At 32.8% G+C, this 24,679-nt stretch overlaps 1 long non-coding RNA gene across 1 annotated transcript; it reads left to right on the top strand.

Annotated features, from left to right (window-relative positions):
* Positions 1-23,531: 23,531 nt before the first annotated feature.
* LOC136205631 (uncharacterized) lies at positions 23,532-24,196 on the top strand. The gene is made up of 3 exons (XR_010676036.1): positions 23,532-23,612; positions 23,691-23,794; positions 23,882-24,196. It is a non-coding gene; the product is annotated as an uncharacterized lncRNA (long non-coding RNA).
* Positions 24,197-24,679: the final 483 nt, after the last annotated feature.

The following is a 24,679-nucleotide window of genomic DNA, read 5'->3' as shown; positions in this document are numbered from 1 at the left end:
AAATAATTGCCCCTCTACAAGACACGCGGAGCGTGCCCTCCCATCATGCCCCGCATGTCCTGGGGAAGTTGCGAACTGCAACTCCCCATGGCAGTTCTTCTTTCTCTTCTCCACTCTCACACTCCATCTCCCTCTCCCACCACTCACATCACTCCTCTCTCTTCCCCATTAACCTTTCCCACTTCTCCACTCCACCTCTTCTTCCCACCAATCAATTTCCTCAATCCATAATTCAAAATTCAAACACATCAACCCTCCATTAAACCCCATTTAATTCCTCATTAATTTTCAAATTCAATTCCCACAGTTAATTAAAATTTAAAATCCAACAAAAATTAAATATATTAAAAAACCCAAAACTTTTCAAATTCCCACGGTTGGTATGTCTGTAACCTCAGGCACGCGGAGCGTGCCCTCTAGCAAGCCCCGTGTGCCGACCTTCGTTTGTCCTGTTTTTGGCCAAAGAACAAAGCACGCGGGGCGTGTCTTCTGGCAAGCTCCGCGTGCCCTAATCTCATTCGACCAATTTCTGGTCAGAGACAGAGACACGCGGGGCGTGGCCCCGCCAAGCCCCGCGTACCTCTTGGGAATCCAAACTATTTTTGGATTCCCACCCCCCTTCTCCTATTTAAACTCCACACTATTCCTCTCCTTCTCCCTCACATCTACTCCACTCTCCTTCACTTTCACCACTATCACTCACCCTCCCTCCCCATGACTCGTCGCAAGAGATCCGCCGATGAACGGGTCCGTTCTTCCCGTGCTCGATCTTCCCGCTCCGACCAAACACCACCACCACCCCCAAACACTCTGATGAAATCCCACCTCTCACAATCCAGTACCGCACCCCATTCCATATTCTCAACGAAGCCGAGGGGCGCAATTACCAAAATGTTAGTGCTTCCCCCATCATGCCCCTTCCGATCTTCAACATTAACGCCCTCGACCACCACAATGTTGGTCGTGCTTTCGAGGACCGTCTTCGGGCCCTTGGATGGCACGATCACTTCGTTGCCTGTCATCTCGTGTACCCCTCTTTGGTACACGAATTTTTCACTACCATCACCGCCACCGGTTTCCAAGGCAACCACGTCCTTGCCTTCCGCCTTCTAAACCAACCTCACTCCATCAACACCGCTTGGATCCGCACTAATTTTACCCGCCCAGCGGAAGTCGGGATCACCACTTGGCCACTCGGGGTCACCGCTCGTGACTTTTGAAAATCTATTACGGGGTTGGACACATTTGACATCTTCAATCTCCACCCGGGTCGCATCCGCAATCCCATCCTCCAACTCCTCCATAAATTCATCAACTACTACTTTTCGGGTAAGGCCGAAGCAAATAAGGTCAACAAGCACGAGCTTCTTGCCCTTTACTATTGTGAGAACGGGCTCACTTTCGACTTGTCCCTTCTCGTCGAGTCCACTCTCCGACAAATGAACTGTAAAAGGTGTGCCCATTTGGGTTTGGGGCATTTGGTCACTATCTTCGGCTCCATATCTTTAGGAGACGACCTTCTTTCCACCCTCAACTTCTACCCCCCACGTCCCCTTGATCGTAATGCCTTCAAATCCCTCCACCCACCTCCTTACAGTCCGGGTGAAAGCTCGGGTGTCGGCCAACAACAAGAGGCGGGGGAATGGGACTCCGAGTTTGACCTTGATGATTTGGGGGATATACCCAGCGGGCTGTCTTTCTCCACAAACCCCAACTTCCAATCGATTCATGCTCGGTTGGATATCTTAGAGGGTAACCAACGTCAAGACCGAGTCACAATGAATGCTCGGTTTGACACTCTCGAGGCTCATCGCCGCATGGACCAAGCCGCCCTTGCTACCCGCTTTGACCACATCCAGGCCCAACGCCAAGTGGACCGAGCCAACTTAGACTCCTTCACTAACGCGTTTTGCAATCACTTCCACATTAATTGGCCTCCTCATCTGCCTCCACAATAGCTTTATTTTATGTTTTCGTGTTTTTATTTCTTTGTTTTTGTTTGTGTTTTTATTTTAAGACGTTTTTGGAATTAACGTCTATTTAGTCACATGGAGGGTCGTGCAACCCCACACTTAGTTTGTTTTGCACTTTATCTTTGTTTTTATTTTCCTTTTATGTTTAGATGCTAATATATTTGCATTTTCGATCTCATGTTTCTGTGTTTTCATGTTTTGTTCATTTTCGTACCAGTTTAGACGTTTAATTTTCGTGTACCAAAAAATAAAATATGGTTCACGCGGAGCGTGCTTTTGGGCAAGCCCCGCGTAAACCAGCCTCTGTTTCAATAATTCGCCAGAATAATGGTTCACGCGGAGCGTACCCTTTAGGCAAGCCCCGCGTGGCGTCACTTAAAAATGTATATATTAAAAATCAAAGAAAAAAAAACAAATAACAAAAATAAAAAGCAATAAAGCAAAAATAATTAAACTAAATTATTGGTTCAACAATTCTTCCGACACATCACTGTAATATCCCATTTTTTTTAAAAAATAAATGTTTTATTTGGCACATTTTTCTTTTTAATAATTAAATGTTGGCTAAGATAAGATATTTAATTATTATTGTTTTTGTTTTATTTATATTTTTTTATAATAAGTTTTTATTTGAGTAGATGTGAACCACCAAATATTTTGATATTTCAAGTACTTAGTCTAATTGTTTTCAACTGTTTTATAATTAAATATAGGATTTATTTGTAAACAAAAATATCTGCCAGATTTAATTATTTTCATTGTTTTTTTTTTCTTCCTAAATTAATCTTTTATTAGTTTTTACATAAACTTAACCCTAGACTCCATTCCAAATAAAAACATCATTATTTCTTCTCCAAAAAAAGGGAAGCCGTCCCTTTTAATTCCTAAAAATTCAAGTGCGGCAAAATGTGATGTTCTTAGGATTTGGGAGATTGATAACTAAGCTTTGGATCTAACTTTTACTCGGAATATCAGGTGAGTGGTAATTATAGTACATGACACTATTTGATTGAAATATCAGATTTTAAACTGTTCATAAAAAAATTAGCATTTGACGGTATTTTCCCTTTCATAAAAGCGTATATTTTGAACCTTATTTTTACTAAATATCCTTAGTATTAGAACGTATATTCTGGAAACAGGCCTTTATATTAATTTGTTTGATTATCAGTTACATTGAAATTTTTTAAGATTTTGATTTGATATGATCTGTACTTTCTGATATGCGATTTATCGCAGTTATTAACTTTGTTTTAAAAAACTGATAATTCGTTCAATCAGTTATGATTTTCTGATTTATATATGTATACTATATGTTTTCAAACTGGTACAACTGCTCAGTATATCTGTATCTGTTACCTGGCCTCTCACCGATCTTCATAACATTAGGTCCTCGCATTTGTCTTTGAGTCAGGTTGTCAGTTGTCAGTTTATCGTCAGTTGTGTCAGCATTACAATCATGCATAAGATCGGTGAAGGTGATTATCTGTTATCTGTATCTGTTATTGGTAGCGCTTACTATTTATCTGGCCCTGGTGGTGTGCAGTATCACCACTCTGTTACACCGTACCATGTGTTTTGAAGCTTTTGTCTTATTTTCTGATTATTCTAATATTTGATATTTTGAAAGGCTTTAGTATTGTGTTTGACAATTGATTTCCAGTATCTTGAATTGATTGTCTTATATTGACCCTTTGGTTTATCTGATTTTGAAATATTACATTTTGAATTATAACTATCAAAATTTAAGAATATCAGCATGCCTGTTCCTTTTCTGTTATGTGTTATAGCTACCGCTCACTGAGGTTTTCGCTCGTATAGACGAAAATCTCATACCACATTGAATATTTCTTTTTTCAGATTAAGGTCCCTGTTCGTGAGGTAATCCTTGGATTGATGTTGAAGGAGACTGCTTAATGATTTAGCTTTATATTATTTTTGGAGACTTTTGATTATTGAGATTTGACTTGAATAGTTAGGTTCCTTTAAGGTTCATGATGTAATTTCAACGAATTTGATATTCTGTTAGTTAATTTTGGAATTGCCATTAGTTCAGAATTAAGGCTAGCATAGGTTAAAGTTAATTTAATTTATGCGCCGGTCATGGCCTGGGTTGGGTTGTGACAAAGGTGGTATCAGAGCCAGGTTTAGATTTTACTGTTGTTATTGTGTATCAAGTTAGCCCTTAGGACTAGTGTCTTATTCAAATGTTTGGGTTCTAGATAAACAAGCTTTCTGATGTGCATATAATTTGTAAGTTAAGTTAAGTTGATTATATTTTTTTAGGCCTTTCGTTGGAGTAAAGGGTGTTTGAGGTATTTATTGTTTTAAATGACTAAAGAGGATAGTAGGGAATTCAATTTCGTTTAGACATTTAATGTGGCAGATTGGATAATTTTAGTTTATATGGTTTGGGAAAATACATGAAAGTGTAATTGGAGCTTTACTGCTTTACATATTCAATATATATACATATAATTGAATATTATGAATTTGTTGGTTTTGTGAGTGGAGTCATTCCTTGTTCTGATTAAGAATTGAATTTATTTTTCTAGGTTTTCAATATGGGTCCAGGTACTTCAGTGTTAGAAAAAAAAACAAGTATGATTTAATATAATAGAATATAGTGTGTTACTCTAAGGTTAATCCAAGTTTTGGATAGTGAAATTAAAATGTTTGAGGATCCTGATTAATATTTTGATGACTATAAGTTTTGTGTCTATGACTAAAGATATGTTTATGACATTAAATTTATATATTAATTTCGGTATTAATGGCCAAGTTAATCCTTTAGTGGTTGTTTCATCGTAGCTTATAGTGTTATATGCCAATTAATTATGGATCTAATGTAGAAACTGAATACGTTATAGACATTTTAGAACTGTAGTTTGTGAGGTGGCTAAAGCTATTATTTGGAGGTGTTTTGATAAAAAAAAGATTATAGATATTTTTGGACAGGAACTTTTGATGTGCTAAAGCCATTGTTTAGAGGCGTTTTGATCATTGATTTTAACACCATAATCTGTTTGGTGCATCGAACTAAAGTTGCTTTAGATTTCGTAGCGCGTTATGTAGGTCTATATATAAATTAATTATTATTTTTTTGGTTATAAAGTGTTTAGTAATTCAGAGATTCATGGGTTTGAATATTATTTAATTAAGTAGATTTGGAGTTATGGCCAGTGTTTTAAAAGAATAAGAAGAGAGAATTGAATAGTTTGAGTTGGTGTGACCATGTGATTCTCAATTTTGATTCGCATGCATTGAGTTTTTTTTTCTTTTTCTTTTTTCTAATCATGAATTCTTATTATTTTACATGAAAGGAAATAAAAGTAAGTTTTATGTTATTTGTTTTAGACAGGTTATAGATTTTATGGGCATTGTGGGCCAAATTATTCCTTTAATGGTATGGTTAAAGGTTAGAACTATTGATTTCTTAGGGTGTTAATGTTGATCAAAGCAATTGAGAGTTTGATAAATCAAAGACTAGATTAATATACAGAATATGTAAAAACATAGTGTGTTTTTCATGAGGAATTAAACAGTGAAATTGAAACATGTCTTGTTACGATGGTCTTCTTTTAGGTTATATTATTTATTATTATTTAAGAGTCTTTAGTATTTAGGAGTCTTTTATTATTTAGGAAAATTAACGTGTTTTTATTAGGAGTCTTTTGTTATTTAGGAATATCTTTAGTATTTATCCTATATAATTCTATTTTGTTAGAATCCTATATGGGGAATGATACTTTATATGATCAGGAATTTTAAAAGGGGATCTTTATTGAATAAAGTGGGGAATAATTTTTTACAGACTAAAAACCAATACATGGAGTTAAGTGATCTCTTACAAATCGTTACTGAATTTTCAAAATAGGTTCTATGAAAAACAAGAGCAACAATGGAAATCAAGGAAATTTTTCGGTGAACTGACGAGATCCTGTTCACAGGCACATAACATGTCTGGAGTATGGTTAAGATTTTTAGAGACTATATATTAGGATAGTCTTGAGTTTGATTTTGATGATTTATACAGTCGTTCGAGATTATGGATTTGGTGTGATAAAAGCCATTGTACTAGTGAGGTTATGGTTGATATAAAGATTTGGATAGTTAAATTAAAGTGTATTGGGAGTTCTTTATGTTTCGTAGACCGATGGAGTTGAATGATCATATATTTCTAGGTTATTGGTTTGGGTTATCCTATGAAGTATGATAAAGGCTTTGAGTTTTATATATTCCAAGTTTTTCATGTAGATATACTAATTATTATTTGGAGTTAGTTTGATAGAAGTTGATTGTATATTTTATAAGCCTTTTGGGAGAAAAAAAACTATGTTGTACGAAAACTCTTCTTTATTAATGTTTTTAGGGTTCGTGTCCGTTTCTTTTCTGTTTCCATTACGGTTTCCTAGCCAAGTTTTCTTAAAAATAACGTTTCCTAAAAATTCATTTTTGAATCTATTTCGTTTCCCGTTTCCATTGATGTGCAACAAATGAGCAAAGCTATTTTTGGAGTTCATTTGATCACAAGTAACGATGTGGTATTTGATATATGACGTTTGGATAGTTGAGTTGAGGGATGCTTGGAGTGTTCAGTGTTCTGAATGACTTAAAGTGGGAATAGTAGGAATTATTGTTTGTTTGGTGAGAGCTTTAGGAGGCACGTAGTATATTTTAATGTATATTTTAGTTTGGAGCATCAAAATGAGGAGTGTTGAGTTTGAGCAATAAGTTAAGTGACTATTAAAGACACTGATTATGTGAGGGCAGTGTAAATTCTTGAGGATGCATAGATATATTACAAATTGTATTTACAATAATTCATTACAAAAAAAAACAGTAATTGAGATTTTATATTCAAACTTTTAGTAAGAAATTGATAAGATTGAGATATTGGTTTCTCAAATTTATTTGTCAATTTTTTTTTTCTTTTTTAAATTTAAAATAGTATATTTAATGGTATTAGTATATTTAGTTATTTCTGAAATATTTTTTTTTCTCTTTCTCAGTTGCAACTAATTCAGTTACAACTAATAATTATTTGAAGGCATAATCAATATTTTTTTTCTTTCTTTTTCATTTGTCATGTGAGATTTCAGTATAGTGTATTTTATTATAGGAATGGCTTTACTGAATTAGAAGCGAATAGTTTATATAATGATTTTGTTTTACGCACATATGTATTTCTTTTTTAAAATGAGTTGTGAATGTAATTTTTTTTTACAGAGTAGAAGTACATTTAATTATTATTTTTTCTATTAGCATTAATTTTTCTAAGTTGATGATGCATTTAATTATCAATATATCTGTATATAAGGACATAGTTATATATATATATATTTTGCAGAGAACTTTTTGTTAAAATATTTGTATTGTTTGATTTTTTTGTGAGAAAAAAATGGACCTTATTTATAGTATTATTATCATTATAAGTTGAGGTTTAACTTGTTATGTTTTAGAAATTTTTGTTATGTTAGTTTGAGTACGGTAATCATCCGGTCTCGAAGATTTAATGGGTTTTTAGCATGGGTGAAGTTTTTTTTTTTTGTGGAGCGTATTTGAGCAAAGCTTTTTGTTATACATTTGCTATACCTTCACTATGGTTCGAGTTAATTGATAAATTTTTAGGTCAAGATGTTAGTTATTGTACGTTACATAGGTTTTCTCGTATAGATTTAAGTAGCGAAACTGAAATTTGATTGGAGTTTAGTTGCTGTTTTCGAAGACTATATAAGGGAGAATAATTTCGAGTTTGTTAATAGTTAAGAATGCATATATATTGACATTAGATTTTATACATTACTATTGACATCGGTGGTCAAGTTATTCAATGGAGTTTGTTTGATAAAGTTTACGGTTAAGAAGGTCGAATTTGAAGTGTTTCATAATTTAAGGGAGGAAATTGAATTATTAAATTTGCACTTGACGCTCAATATGTTTTGAGATAGGTTTATTAGATTAAGTATGACAAATATATAATATTAATGGTATGTTGTTTGAGGGGCTCGCAATAGTCGAAGCCTGTTGTAAAATAGAATTGGTGATGAATTTTTGATACTATAGAGAGGTAAGCTCACCAGAACAGTGATAGTGATTGAGATATGTGTTGAATATACGGAAGATAGATAAATATATAATGGAGATAGAGAGGGAAGTATAAGTGTTTAATGAATTCGTTAGGCATAAAGTCTTTACATGAGTTAGTGTAGAACTAGGATAGAAATAAGTGTTATAGATAAATATAAATACTAAACTAGATAATAAATTTAATTGGGAGATAATAATGGACATTATCTCTAATAATAGATACACTCATAAACTGACAATGATTGAAATTTCGAGGACGAAATTTTTATAAGAGGGAGAGAATGTAATATCCCAATTTTTTTTTTAAATAAATGTTTTATTTGGCACATTTTTCTTTTTAATAATTAAATGTTGGCTAAGATAAGATATTTAATTATTATTATTTTTGTTTTATTTATATTTTTTATAATAAGTTTTTATTTGAGTAGATGTGAACCACCGAATATTTTGGTATTTCAAGTACTTAGTCTAATTGTTTTCAACTGTTTTATAATTAAATATAGGATTTATTTGTAAGCAAAAATATCTGCCAGATTTAATTATTTTCATTGTTTTTTTTTCTTCCTAAATTAATCTTTTATTAGTTTTTACATAGACTTAACCCTAGACTCCATTCCAAATAAAAACATCATTATTTCTTCTCCAAAAAAAGGGAAGCCGTCCCTTTTAATTCCTAAAAATTCAAGTGCGGCAAAATGTGATGTTCTTAGGATTTGGAAGATCGATAACTAAGCTTTGAATCTAACTTTTACTCGGAATATCAGGTGAGTGGTAATTATAGTACATGACACTATTTGATTGAAATATCAGATTTTAAACTGTTTATAAAAAAATTAGCATTTGACGGTATTTTCCCTTTCATAAAGGCGTATATTTTGAACCTTATTTTTACTAAATATCCTTAGTATTAGAGCGTATATTCTGGAAACAGGCTTTTATATTAATTTGTTTGATTATCAGTTACATTGAAATTTTTACGATTTTGATTTGATATGATCTGTACTTTCTGATATGCGATTTATAGCAGTTATTAACCTTGTTTTAGAAAACTGATATTTCGTTCAATCAGTTATGATTTTCTGATTTATATATGTATACTATATGTTTTCAAACTGGTACAAGTGCTCAGTATATTTGTATCTGTTATCTGGCCTCTCACCGATCTTCATAACATTAGGTCCTTGCATTTGTCTTTGAGTCAGGTTGTCAGTTGTCAGTTTATCGTCAGTTGTGTCAGCATTACAATCATGCATAAGATCGGTGAAGGCGATTATCTGTTATCTGTATCTGTTATTGGTAGCGCTTACCATTTATCTAGCCCTGGTGGTGTGCAGTATCACCACTCTGTTACACTGTACCATGTGTTTTAAAGCTTTTGTCTTATTTTCTGATTATTCTAATATTTGATATTTTGAAAGGCTTTAGTATTGCGTTTGACAATGGATTTCTAGTATTTTGAATTGATTGTCTTATATTGACCCTTTGGTTTATCTGATTTTGAAATATTACATTTTGAACTATAACTATCAAAATTTAAGAATATCAGCATGCTTGTTCCTTTTCTGTTATGTGCTATAGCTACTGCTCACTGAGGTTTTCGCTCGTATAGACGAAAATCTCATACCACGTTGAATATTTCTTTTTTCAGATTAAGGTCTCTATTCGTGAGGTAATCCTTGGATTGATGTTGAAGGAGACTATTTAATGATTTAGCTTTATATTATTTTTGGAGACTTTTTATTATTGAGATTTGACTTGAATAGTTAGGTTCCTTTAAGGTTCATGATGTAATTTCAACGAATTTGATAATCTGTTAGTTAATTTTGGAATTACCATTAGTTCAGAATTAAGGCTAGCATAGGTTTAAGTTAATTTAATTTATGCGCCGGTCATGGCCTGGGTTGGGTCGTGACATCCTCGGAAACAAATTAAAAGTCAGTTGTTTGTCCTTAAAAGTTAAAAAACGTCTAAATACAAAGGATCGGTCTAATTAAGAAGTTTAAGTCTTGGTTCCGAAGCTAGGGAGTTTATGCATAGTCAAGATTTGCACTTAACAAAAGCAACGAGTCCTAACCCACAAGTTATCTCCATAGTGAAATTCAAAAAAGGCAATAAAAACAAGATTTTTGAAAATTTTACGAGAACTTGAAAGTACACAATTAAACCCGAAATCAATGTGAGGTACTTTGAGCCTAAAAGAGTTCGCACGAGAACTATATTTTTTCTTCACAACATTTTGAGGGCTTTTGCTTCACTCAATTCATAGAATTTGCATTAAATACCGAGTTAAGTACATTAGTTTTGGTAAAGAAGGCAATAGATGATAAAACGGACCCACCTAGGCTAATTCTTTCTTAATTATTTTTCTTCGTTTTTCATATACCTTTAGGAAGCCCCTTCGAGCCTATTAACCAACTTCTTTGTTAACACCCATTTAACACTTAACCCTTTTTCCTCTTGTCCGAATATCAAATAAAATCAAATGCATCGAAAAACCAGAAATAAGCAAAGCTTCTAGCAAGAAAGTACGAGTAATCTTTGAAATCGTTCTTATGCCACTCTCGGATAAAAAGGAAGGAAAGATAAAAATCAAACAAAAATAGAGAGTAAAATAGGCATTCTCAAGCACCACTCGAGCAATTTCAAAACTCATCTTTCGTACTAGCTAGAACAAACCACTAAAAATATGCAATCACCAAAGTCGGTATTCAGACTCGAGTTCCTAAAATTAACCTCTCACCACTAAACAAGCCCACCTACATTACAACCCCCCTCCGAGTTCGTTTTTAATATTGTCCAACCATAATATAGATGGAAAAACTCGGATGAACATGCAAACTCGGGATGAATTTGAGTAAGTACAAAGAAGAGCGTATAAACACCACCCCACCAAAAATTGAGTGATAAGAGTGAAATACCTTGGTGAGGTACAATTAAGTTCTCAAAGGATAATCAATCCCCATTAATATTGCCTATTAAGTTTGATCATGGAAATTTTGAATAAGTTATGGTCGCTCGTCCGCTTACGTAGGTGCTTATTGAAAACTTTTCATAAAACCTTGGTTTTGAAATCACGCACTTGGTTAAACCAACCGGAGGTTTGCTTCTTAATTTTCTCAATCCTTTGTCTTTCGATTTTCTTTACTTGAGGACAAGTAAAACTTTAAAGTCCGAAGAGGTTGATAGGGACATTTTGTCCCTATCTTTTAGCGTGATTTACGGTTTATTTTGAGCTAATAATTAAGTTTAATTACAAAAATAAGTATGTTTTCAAAGAAATAATAAAATAAAAATAAAACTTGTACTTTTAATGAATTTCCTTTACTTTCGATTAATTTCAGAAAAATAAAACATCAAGTAACTTCGGTGTTCGTAGTCGTATTTCGCAGGTACGGGATTATTTCACGAGCAAAGGATGAATTATGAATTTCGTGCCATGCGGGGCGTAACACAATTCCCAGCAATCCATGGTAGTCAACTTGTGCATTCCCACAAGGTCAACACAGTCCACGTGGGGCGTAAAGTAGAGAACGTGGGGCGTGCAAGGTGTGAAACAGTGATAAAATTTCCAGAGACTCAACTACGCGGGGCGTCCCCTAATCTACGCGGAGCGTCCCCAGATTTACGCAGCTCGTAAAGGAGCAATGTTTCAATCCTGAGTTCCAAAGACTCAACCACGCGGGGCGTACCCTGGTGTGTGTTGATCAATTTTATTGAAGTGAAAACTAATTAATTTAACATTTATTGATTCACTAATATGGTAAATTTTATATGTTTAGGTTGATGTTTGGCTTTTACTGCTTTTGCTTTGGAAAACAAGGAATTTGTTGTGTTAAGAAGATTCAATTACAAATTGGGATGATGATTAGAGAGATTTTGCTAATGAAATGTTGTCTTTTTTGAATTAAAGGTTGTTTGTTTTTATGGATTTGTTATTTTGTAACTTTGATTTTGTGGGTTTTTTTTAACCTTGTTGTCTACTGTAACTTTTAATGAATATTGTTTACTTCCTAAAAAAATATCATTTATTTCAAGTTATGTAAGATAATAAAATTTTATATTTTATTATCTTGTAAATTAAATTTTTAATTTATTTTTTAGGACTTAAACTAATAGATATTTATCCGAATCACCGAAAAATTATATTGGATTGGACCGGAACCGAATCTCCGAATCCCCGAACTGGACTTGACTGAAATTTTGGGGCAATTCAATTCTGGAGATTTATTCTTTCAATCCAATCCTGAAGATTTCCTTTTATTAATCACCGAATTTCAATCCAATACTGGAGATTCATGAATCCCCGACTTGGACCGAACTGTGCCCAGCCCTAGTAGGGGGTATCGATGTATCAAGTACATACCTTATTTTATCGAACTTCAAAACGATTTTGAGGTTGCGATACCAGTCGGTGAAGTTTGAACCGTTAAACTTGTTATCGGTAAGTATATTTTGTAGATTGATTTTAGGAGTGTGTTTTAATTTAACTTGAGAGTGAGAAAGAGTAAACGTATATTATTCATTTGCTTTAAAGTATATCAATTTAAAATTATAGGTCTTTTAATTTTATTTTAAATTGCTCCCACTATTTTGCCAAATTAATAGCCCTCCATATTAATTCGAAGAATTTCACAAATCCTTTAGTGAGCTAGGATCCTAACTCTTGAAATTTCACCTTAAGTTTGCTCAACAAGCTAGTCCCATTTGTTAGGTAGATTCATGTAATCGATCACATCAACAATGTGATTCTTAGGTTATTGGGTTACTAACCACATTAGTAACTAATATGCATTCATATTAATCCCAACCATATTGCCCATTAGTTTATAACAACATTAATTTGCTCATCCAATTATCATAATCTAATTTAAGTATTACCCCATATTCGTGAAAACAGTTTTCAATAATCCAGGTGTTACCCATAAGACCTGAGCTTGAGTTTGCTCAACAACCCAAAGTCCCTAGATACTGTCGGCTGAATTATAATATTAGGGAGGGGCAACCGATTTTAATAACTTGCTTATTTACTTAACTTTTAATTAGTGAGGGATTTTTATTTTAAGTCTCATAATCTAACCTAGTCTTTATTTGCTTTACCATACATCAGACACATACAATTTACATTAGTAGTTATGGACATATTATCTAAATTATTCCGTTGAGCAGGAAACGGAATAAAAGGTCAAACCTAGGGAAATACTAACTATTACATATTTCTCTTTAGTCCTCCGTCTTCTCCATGGCGCCATGAAATTACATCAATATTAATTTCTATACTACTAAAGAAAACTTCAACTAATTTGAAAGGAATTAGATGAGAGGAGAAATTACAATAGATAGTAGATAGACAGGACACACAGGCCTTATTTTCCAAAAATACCAATAGACTAAATAGAGGGTCCAAATATGTCCATAACTCCAAACATACATAGACTCAATTAAATAAATTTGATTGGTTGATTACATAAATTATTTATGTAATATTTAGGTTAATCACATTAACTTGTCAAATTAAATTTGAATCCAATTTTAATTCCATTAATTTTGTATCCCTTATATCTAATCTAATCAAACTGTAACAATTACATATTAGATCAATATAACTATACAAAAATCATATTATGCATATCCCAATTAATTTGTATAATTCATTTAAGACTTTGTACATATATCTAATATTAAGTAAAACAAACCTTTAAATAAATTCATTTTATTTGATAATCAAAAACAGAAAACTATTTATTTCTAAAAGGTATATATATATATATATAAATATATTTAAAAACTGTTTTATTTTTTAAAAACAATTTTTAAAATTACATATACCGTCGGGCTGGGCCCTTGGCTGCTGCCGTTCGGTAGCAGCACTTCGGCTGGCCCGCCGCTGCCTTGTGGCAGCGTCAGGCAGTCGTTCCTGGTTGCTGCCGCGAGGCAACAACCGCCGAACAACAGTTCGGGTTGCTTCCTCGCGGCGCAACCCGAGCTGCTGTTCCATTTTTTTAAATTTAAATCTATATATATATATATCTATCTATATATATATATATATATATATACGCAACCCGAGCTGCTATTCCATTTTTTTTAATTTAAATATAAATATATATATATTATATTTGATTTAAAACGATTTTAAAACAATTTTCAGAATATCAGAAAACTTTCAAAGATTTTCTGTTTTATCTTTTAGAATTAACAAAACTAACTTTTATTAATCTCACCATAAAACAGTTAATCAGGAACTTATGCATAATCAGTTTTAATTATCAGGTAATCAAAACTCTTTTATCTTTAGATTAATTAATCAAAACAATTTTATTAATTAACCTAATAATAAATATTTATTCAATCTGATTGAAAAACCTTTTATTTTCATATATGAAATAACGGATTTAACGCATGCTCTGATACCACTGAAGGAAAATAGGAACGTTTCGCAGCAGAAATATAAATTTTTTTTACCTATTTCCTTTTTCCAAGATCCGTTAATCGTTATTTCATACAAAGAAGGATAGAAGGAAATACCTTTTAGAAGAACTATCTACTGTTGCTAGCGAAGTACCCTCAACTTTAGTTCCGAGTTCACGAGCACAAACCAAAAGTTAAGTTCGAACAAGTTAGAATCTCAACCGATGAATAGCAACCAAAATAGATTGCCTCTAATAAATCAACACAAGATCAATGATAAAGAGAAAGAGATGAAAATCAATTAAATGGAACTCAAGTCTTAAGCTATCACCTTGCAAGGATTTAGAGTCAAGTCTTCCACAAGCGATCCTTGGACGTATCTCCCATTTATCAGGAGTGACAAATGCTCAATCCAATATTAACTATCATGCAATTACTTCCTGCGATACCCAACGTCTTCCCACACACACCCAGAGTCATCTCTATTATGGATCGTGTTTGAACAGATTCAAAGCATCACATTTCATAATCCAGAATCACTAATAACATTCCTTTGAGTCTGAGGATTACTTATACCTATTAATATCAATGTGATGAATAGGTGACAAGGATAAATCCATCCATCCTGTTATCTCAAGTCGTGTCCCCGATCCTAATGAACTCCTTCACTGGATCCATGTAACTGGCCAGATATCTGCATATCTGAAGCTTATGAGATCAGCTCTTGTCTCGACAGAAAACATTGTTACATGCAAGTCTCTACAGTATTATGTCAATCCCTATTCAAAACATATTACTTGACTTGGGGTGGTTTTAAGTTTATTAGTTTATTATAATGTTGTGTCTCACTTCATGCTTATATGAACACTTTATAATCACTTTAAATAAAATTGGGGATTTTCTTTTATTAAACTTATTTAGTTCTTAAAAGTAATTGCCTTTATACAGTTTGAAAACCATATCTTATTAAAACAAATGACATAAAGAACAATTCATTTACAACTGGTTTATATCCTAGAACAATTGACTATAGGACACTAAACCCTAATATTTCATTCCGTAGTTAATACTTTCGATTGAGAAGAACAACAAAAGATGTTTGTAGTTCAACGGTAAGGTATGAAGTGCTCTTTATAACCTGGACCAGGTTCGATTCGCTGTTGGTCCTTATTTTTTTTCCGTTATATCTAAACGATCTACTTTTATATTTTATTATTCGATTTTGAATTCATAACTGTGCATTAAACGTTTTCATATTTGGAAATTGAATTTTTTTTTCTTTTTTAAGGTATTGTGTTGTAATTTATTTCCTCACAGATACGTCGGACTTTTATGGAAATAGGTCGTAGTGATTCAAACGAAATCCTTACTGTTCGGATTTTGTAAGCTTGATAACAGTGGGAACCGAACAATCGATGTGAGCTTGCGCTACGATTCTTAGCTGGAATAAAACAATGCTCGATAGAATGCATCCTGTATCAAAGTTGAGTTGCTTCGTACACAAGCAAGGTCTTGTGTTGTAATTTATTTCCTCATAGATACGTCGGACTTTTATGGAAATAGGTCACAGTGATTCAAACGGAATCCTTACTGTTCGGATGTTATAAGCTCGATAACAGTGGGGGAACCGAACAATCGACGTGAGCTTGCGCTATGATTCTTAGCTGGAATAAAACAATGTTCGATAGAATGCTTCATGTATCAAAGTTGAGTTGCTTCGTACACAAGCAAGGTCTTGTGTTGTAATTTATTTCCTCACAGATACGTCGGACTTTTATGGAAATAGGTCACAGTGATTCAAACGGAATCCTTACTGTTCGGATGTTATAAGCTCGATAATAGTGGGAACCGAACAATCGACGCCAGCTTGCGCTACGATTCTTAGATGGATTAAAACAATATTCGATAGAATGCTTCCTGTATCAAAGTTGAGTTGCTTCATACATAAGCAAGATCCTGTGTTGTAATTTATTTCCTCACAGATACGTCGGACTTTTATGCAAATAGGTCACAGTGATTCAAATAGAATCCTTATTGTTCGGATGTTAGAAGCTAGATAATAGTGGGAACCAAACAATCGATTGTGGATTTTTGGCATGTGTAAATTTTATCCTTTCAAGGTCTTAATTTTCCAAATAACAAATGAACCACATACATCTTATAAAATGAAAAATACTAGAATGCTTCATACGCTTAGCATTATTTGAAATAAAACCTTACTATATTTTTATAGTTTGACTATTTATTTCCAGCTAAAAATAGAATACTAGTATGCTTTTGTTAAAACATGATTTAGTAGTGATGTAAGGATAGAATTATCAACAAAATAGATTTTTTTTTAAAACGAAAAAAATCACACAAGTAGTAATTTGGATGAAAAACTTATTTTCATTCCTTTTGAAAAGCTTTAAGACAATTGTAGATCCCAACATGCATCAATTTTTGTGAAAAGGGAATAAAGGAAGTAATTTATTAGGTGCAATAAATGCATGTGTTGCTAAAAAAGAAAGAAAAAGGGGAAATGAGGAAGATAAAAATCGGAGTGATGAGTAGCAATCCGCACTCTATGTGTGGAAAGGAAGTATTTCGTTCCGTAGTTAATATTTTCGATTGAGAAGAATAACAGAAGACGCTTGTAGTTCAGCGATAAGGTATGAAGTGCTCTTTATAACCTGGTCCAGGTTCGATTTGTGGTTGGTCCTTATTTTTAGATATATATTTTTTAGATATATATTTTTTTTCTGTTATATCTAAATGATCTACTTTTATATTTTATTATGCGATTTTGAATTCATAATTGTGCATTAAACGTTTTCATATTTGGAAATTGAAATTATTATTTTTTTCTTTTTTAAGTTCTTGTGTTGTAATTTATTTCCTCACAGATACGTCAGACTTTTATGGAAATAGGTCGCAGTGATTCAAACGGAATCCTTACTGTTCGGATTTTGTAAGCTCGATAACAGTGGGAACCGAACGATCGATGTGAGCTTGCGCTACGATGCTTAGCTGGAATAAAACAATGGTCGATAGAATGTTAGATATATATTTTTTTCTGTTATATCTAAATGATCTACTTTTATATTTTAATATGCGATTTTGAATTGATAACTGTGCATTAAACGTTTTCATGTTTGGAAATTGAAATTATTTTTTTTTCTTTTTTAAGGTCGTGTTGTAATTTATTTCCTCACAGATACGTCAGACTTTTATGCAAATAGGTCGCAGTGATTCAAACGGAATCCTTACTGTTCGGATTTTGTAAGCTCGAAAACAGTGAGAACCAAACAATCGATGTGAGCTTGCGCTACGATTCTTAGCTGGAATAAAACAATGTTCGATAGAATGCTGCCTGTATCAAAGTTGAGTTACTTCGTACACAAGCAAGGTCTTGTGTTGTAATTTATTTCCTCACAGATACGTCAGACTTTTATGGAAATAGGTCACAGTGATTCAAACGGAATCCTCACTATTCGGACGTTATAAGCTCGATAACAGTGGGAACCGAACAATCGACGTAAGCTTGCGCTACGATTCTTAGCTGGAATAAAACAATATTCGATAGAATGCTTCCTGTATCAAAGTTGAGTTGCTTCGTACACAAGCAAGGTCTTGTGTTGTAAATTATTTCCTCATAGATACGTCGAACTTTTATGGAAATAGGTCATAGTGATTCAAACGGAATCCTTACTATTCGGATGTTATAAGCTCGATAACAGTAGGGGAACCGAACAATCGACGTGAGCTTGCGCTACGATTCTTAGCTAGAATAAAAGAATGTTCGATAGAAAGCTTCCTGTATCAAAGTTGAGTTGCTTTGTACACAAGCAAGGTCTTGTGTTGTAATTTATTTCCTCACAGATACGTCAGACTTTTATGGAAATAGGTCACAGTGATTCAAATGGAATCCTTACTGTTCAAATGTTATCAGGTCGAAAATAGTGGGAACCGAATAATCGACATCAGCTTGAGATACGATTCTTAGCTGGAATAAAACAATATTCGATAGAATGCTTCCTGTATCAAAGTTGAGTTGCTTCGTACACAAGCAAGGTCTTGTGTTGTAATAATGCTTCATATGCTTAGCATTATTTGAAATAAAACCTTACTATATTTTTGTAATTTGACTATTTATTTCTAGCTAAAAATATAATACTAGTATGCTTTTGTTAAAACATGATGTAGTAGTGATGTAAATATAGAATTATCAATAAAATTGATTTTTTTAAAAACAAAAAAAAATCACACAAATAGTAATTTGGATGAAAAACTTATTTTCATTCCTTTTGAAAAGCTTTAGGACAATTGTAGATCCCAACATGCATCAAATTTTGTGAAAATGGAATAAAGGAAGTAATTTATTAGGTGTAATAAATGCATGTGTTAGAAAAAAAGAAAGAAAAAGGGGGAACGAGGAAGATAAAAATCGGAGTGTGGAGGAGCAATCCGCACTCTATGTGTGGAAAGGAAGTATTTCATTCCGTAGTTAATACTTTCGATTGAGAAAAACAATAGAAGATGCATTTAGTTCAGTGGTAAGGTATGAAGTGCTCTTTATAACTTGGACCAGGTTCGATTCGCGATTGGTCCTTATTTTAGATATACTTTTTAGATATATTTTTTTTCCGTTATATCTAAACGATCTACTTTTATATTTTATTATTTTAAATTCATAACTGTGCATTAAACGTTTTCACATTTGCAAATTAAAATTATTATTTTTTTCTTTTTTAAGGTCTTGTGTTGTAATTTATTTCCTCACAGATACGTCAGACTTTTATGGAAATAGGTCGCAGTGATTCAAACGGAATCCTTACTGTTCGGATTTTGTAAGCTCGATAACAGTGGGAACCGAACAATCGATGGGAGCTTGTGCTACGATATATTTTTTAGATATATTTTTTTCCGTTATATCTAAACGATCTACTTTTATATTTTATTATTTTAAATTCATAACTGTGCATTAAACGTTTTCACATTTGCAAATTAAAATTATTATTTTTTTTCTTTTTTAAGGTCTTGTGTTGTAATTTATTTCCTCACAGATACGTCAGACTTTTATGGAAATAGGTCGCAGTGATTCAAACGGAATCCTTACTGTTCGGATTTTGTAAGCTCGATAACAGTGGGAACCGAACAATCGATGGGAGCTTGCGCTACGATTCTTAGCTGGAATAAAATAATGTTCGATAGAATGCTTCATGTATCAAAGTTGAGTTGCTTCGTACACAAGCAAGGTCTTGTGTTGTAATTTATTTCCTCACAGATACGTCTGACTTTTATGGAAATAGGTCGCAGTGATTCAAACGGAATCCTTACTGTTCGGACGTTATAAACTCGATAACAGTGGGAACCGAACAATCGACGTCAGCTTGCGCTACGATTCTTACCTGGAATAAAACAATATTCGATAGAATGCTTCCTGTATCAAAGTTGAGTTGCTTCGTACACAAGCAATGTCTTGTGTTGTAATTTACTTCCTCATAGATACGTCGGACTTTTATGGAAATAGATCATAGTGATTCAAACAGAATCCTTACTATTTGGATGTTATAAGCTCGATAACAGTGGGGGAACCGAACAATCGACGTGAGCTTGTGCTACGATTCTTAGCTGGAATAAAAGAATGTTCGATAGAAAGCTTCCTGTATCAAAGTTGAGTTGCTTCGTACACAAGCAAGGTCTTGTGTTGTAATTTATTTCCCCACAGATACGTCGGACTTTTATGGAAATAGGTCACATTGATTCAAACAGAATCCTTACTGTTCAAATGTTATCAGCTCGATAATAGTGGGAACCGAACAATCGACGTGAGCTTACGCTATGATTCTTAGCTGGAATAAAACAATATTCGATAGAATGCTTCCTGTATCAAAGTTGAGTTGCTTCATACACAAGCAAGGTCTTGTGTTGTAATAATGCTTCATATGCTGAGCAATATTTGAAATAAAACCTTACTATATTTTTGTAGTTTGACTATTTATTTCCAGCTGAAAATAGAATACTAGTATGCTTTTGTTAAAACATGAATTAGTAGTGATGTAAAGATAGAATTATCAAAAAAATAGATTTTTTTTAAAAACAAAAAAAATCACACAAGTAGTAATTTGGATGAAAAACTTATTTTCATTCCTTTTGAAAAGCCTTTAGGAGAATTGTAGATCCCAACATGCATCAAATTTTGTAAAAAGGGAATAAAGGAAATAATTTATTAGGTGCAATAAATGCATGTGTTGGTAAAAAAGAAAGAAAAAGGGGGAATGAGGAAGATAAAAATCGGAGTGAGGAGGAGCAATCTGCACTCTATGTGTGGAAAGGAAGTATTTCATTCCGTAGTTAATACTTTCGATTGAGAAAAACAACAGAAGATGCGTTTAGTTCAGCGGTAAGGTATGAAGTGCTCTTTATAACCTGGAAATAAAACCTCACTATATTTTTATAGTTTGACTATTTATTTCCAGCTAAAAATAGAATACTAGTATGCTTTTGTTAAAACATCATTTAGTAGTGATGTAAGGATAGAATTATCAACAAAATAGATTTTTTTTAAGAAAAAAACCAAAAAAAAATCACACAAGTAGTAATTTGGATGAAAAACTTATTTTCATTCCTTTTGAAAAGCTTTAGGACAATTGTAGATCCCAACATGCATCAAATTTTGTGAAAAAGGAATAAAGCAAGTAATTTATTAGGTGCAATAAATGCATGTGTTGGTAAAAAGAAAGAAAAAGGGAGAATGAGGAAGATAAAAATCGGAGTGAGGAGGAGCAATTCGCACTTATTTTAGATATATTTTTTTCCGTTATATCTAAGCGATCTACTTTTATATTTTATTATTCGATTTTGAATTCATAACTGTGCATTAAACTTTTTCATATTTGGAAATTGAAATTATTTTTTTTTTAAGTCTTGTGTTGTAATTTATTTCCTCACAGATACGTTAGACTTTTATGGAAATAGGTCGCAGTGATTCAAACGGAATCCTTACTGTTCGGATGTTATAAGCTCGATAACTGTGGGAACCGAACAATTGACTGTGGATTTTTGGCATGTGTAATTTTTATCCTTTCAATGTCTTAATTTTTCAAATAACAAATGAACCACATACATTTTATAAAATGAAAAATACTAGAATGCTTCATACGCTTAGCATTATTTGAAATAAAACCTTACTGTATTTTTATAGTTTGACTATTTATTTTCAGCTAAAAATAAAATACTAGTATGCTTTTGTTAAAACATGATTTAGTAGTGATGTAAGGATAGAATTTTAAACAAAATAGATTTTTTTTAAAACAAAAAAAAAATCACACAAGTAGTAATTTGGATGAAAAACTTATTTAATTCCTTTTGAAAAGCTTTAGGACAATTGTAAATCCCAACATGTATCAAATTTTGTGAAAAGGGAATAAATGAAGTAATTTATTAGGTGCAATAAATGCATGTGTTGGCAAAAAAGAAAGAAAAATGGGGAATGAGGAAGATAAAAATCAAAGTGAGGAGGACAATCCGCACTTTATGTGTGGAAATGAAGTATTTCGTTCCGTAGTTAATACTTTCGACCGAGAAGAACAATAGAAGATGCTTGTAGTTCAGCGGTAAGGTATGAAGTGCTCTTTATAATCTGGGCCAGGTTTGATCCGTGGTTGGTCCTTATTTTAGATATATTTTTTTCCGTTATATCTAAACGATCTACTTTTATATTTTATTATTCGATTTTGAATTTATAACTGTTCATTAAACGTTTTCATATTTGGAAATTGAATTTTTTTTTTTCTTTTTTAAGGTCTTGTGTTGTAATTTATTTCCTCACAGATACGTAGGACTTTTATGGATATAGGACACAGTGATTCAAACGGAATCCTTACTGTTCGGATTTTGTAAGTCTATGAACCTTCTTGAAAAATGAAAATAATTTAAATGGAATAAAAATTTAAAAAATGCAAGTAGAAAACGTTTTATTCATTGCAAAAATAAAAAGAAACTCAAGAGTCACTTCCAATACCACTAGTACTTAGGAAATTGTTAACCGTTTTTTTTGTGTATTTTTTGAGATTCAAGGCATTAATTGTGGTGCCTTTGAATTCATTACTATGCATTAAACGTTTTGTATGCTTCATTTTTTTCCTTCTTACTAATCCCAACTGTTACACTTGAGAAATAAATTTATTATTTTACAGCCTTTATTGTTTATATTTTTTCAAAATACAGTAACGGTAATATTATGTACAATCTCTCTCTTTATATCATTCTCACCATGTATCTATGATCTTGTATGAACCCTAAATTGTCATCAGTCTCCCCCAAACCTCTTATCCTGCGTTATCGAGGATTTTGTTGTTATATCTGCACAAAATCAAATTGTTGATTGACACATGGACGTAAGAAAATGTTACTGCGGTGAGAACGCAATATTAAGAGCTTCATGGAGCAGACCTAACCCAAGTAGAAGATTCTATGGTTGTGTTAAGTACGGGGTAAGTTGTTGTTGAGGGTAATGCAAATTGAAGTTCATGTTATTTAGAATGCAATACAAAAATTCTTCTCACAAGATTTGTATTATATTTTCAGGGGAATGAGATAGAGTGTGGATATTTTGACTGGTTTGATGGCGAATTGAGTGATCATTATCGAAATGTTATTTGGGGGCTACTAAACAAGAAGAACAAGAGATGTGATGTCTGTTATATGGATGACAAAGCTAATGTTGCAATGAGGAAGGAAAGCTACTCATGGAAGAAATATACTATTATTTTTTGTTTGGGTTAATTTGTGGGATTTTGCTGATGTAGGGTTGATGATAGTTGTATTGTCATTTATTTGTAGTGGCTTAATTGGAATGAAATAAATTTGTGTTAGTTGGTGGAATATTGTTCGTGATGTGTATGTTTCATTAAATACAGTCAAGCAATAATTAAATTGTAATTGACTAGAACACTCCAAATGCAATGAGTAGATGAAATGGTTATGGAGAAACGTGTAAAATTTATGATTAAATTGAAGAAGGCTACAGCTATAAATACTACTCCTTAAGATGATCCATTCATTCTCTCACAATAAACATGACCGACAACCTAATAGTAGATTCTGAAGATGAACACCAGAAACCTGTTAGACTTAGAGCATTGGCTGATGGAAGAGGTTTTTTCTAGTTTAATTCTTTGTAACTAATTAAAATGTTATCATTCAATTGCTGACATATTTTCTTCTTCGTTGAAGTTTTTCATAAACCTGAACGTGTCCATCTGTCCTGGTTCCAACCTCGTCCATATCAACCAACATTCGAGAAAGAGCTTCTGAACCAGGATTGGAAGTACAAGCTCGTAAGTTTAGCTCATCCTATCTTTTGGCTATAAACCACCAATATAATTCATTCACACAAGAAGGATAATCTTATTATGTTTATGCAGACGATTCCTATGACATTTGTGAATGAATGCCTCCAGCATGTGAGAAGTAAGAGGGTAGCCATTCTGACATTTGGCGTGTTTGAGAAACGTAAACCTTTAGACACCGTGGATTATGTTCCTTGAATAAAGAAGTCATCAGGCAAGATAGACATGGTAAGGTTCGAGAAATATTGGCTGGATTGTGTCAATAGACGCAATCTGCGTAAGGGTGTGAAGTTGGTGATCAGATTGACTCACACAAACGATGAAAATGAATGCCTGTATTAGATATAATCAGTTTCTTTGATCCCTCATATCATTCAATAGAAATATGACTATTCAGTTTCCCTTTATTTCCTTATTTTTGAGATGTAGTCCTTTTTTTCTTTTTTGTTAGTTTTGACACAATGTAGTCCTTTTTTTCATTATTAATTATAAGAAATTATGCCAATTGATTGAATGTTGTCCTGCAAACTATAACTTATAAAAGAATACCATATTATCCAGTTGTAAAAGGGATAAACAATTTAACAATTGAACCAAGATACCATCATAATTTTTTTATAATAAATAAAGCGAATAAGAAAACATTTATTTCACGTCCATAGGAAAAAAGAAAACCAACAGTCACTCTAAAAGATACTACTTAGGAAATTGTGCATATGAAAACTGTTAACTATTTGCAATTGAAATAAATACCAGTCATTTACCACAACCACAACCACTCCACTTCTACTTCCTTCCTCTCTGTTTCATCTTTATTCATATAATATTGTCAAATCAAATATGGAGGGGTTTTCACATCTTCATATGATGATT

This window comes from Euphorbia lathyris, chromosome 9 (genome assembly GCF_963576675.1).
Source record: "Euphorbia lathyris chromosome 9, ddEupLath1.1, whole genome shotgun sequence".
In the NCBI taxonomy this organism is placed as follows: domain Eukaryota; kingdom Viridiplantae; phylum Streptophyta; class Magnoliopsida; order Malpighiales; family Euphorbiaceae; genus Euphorbia; species Euphorbia lathyris.
The sequence above is the reverse complement of the archived record's forward strand: the minus strand, read 5'-3'. Positions and strand labels throughout refer to the sequence as shown.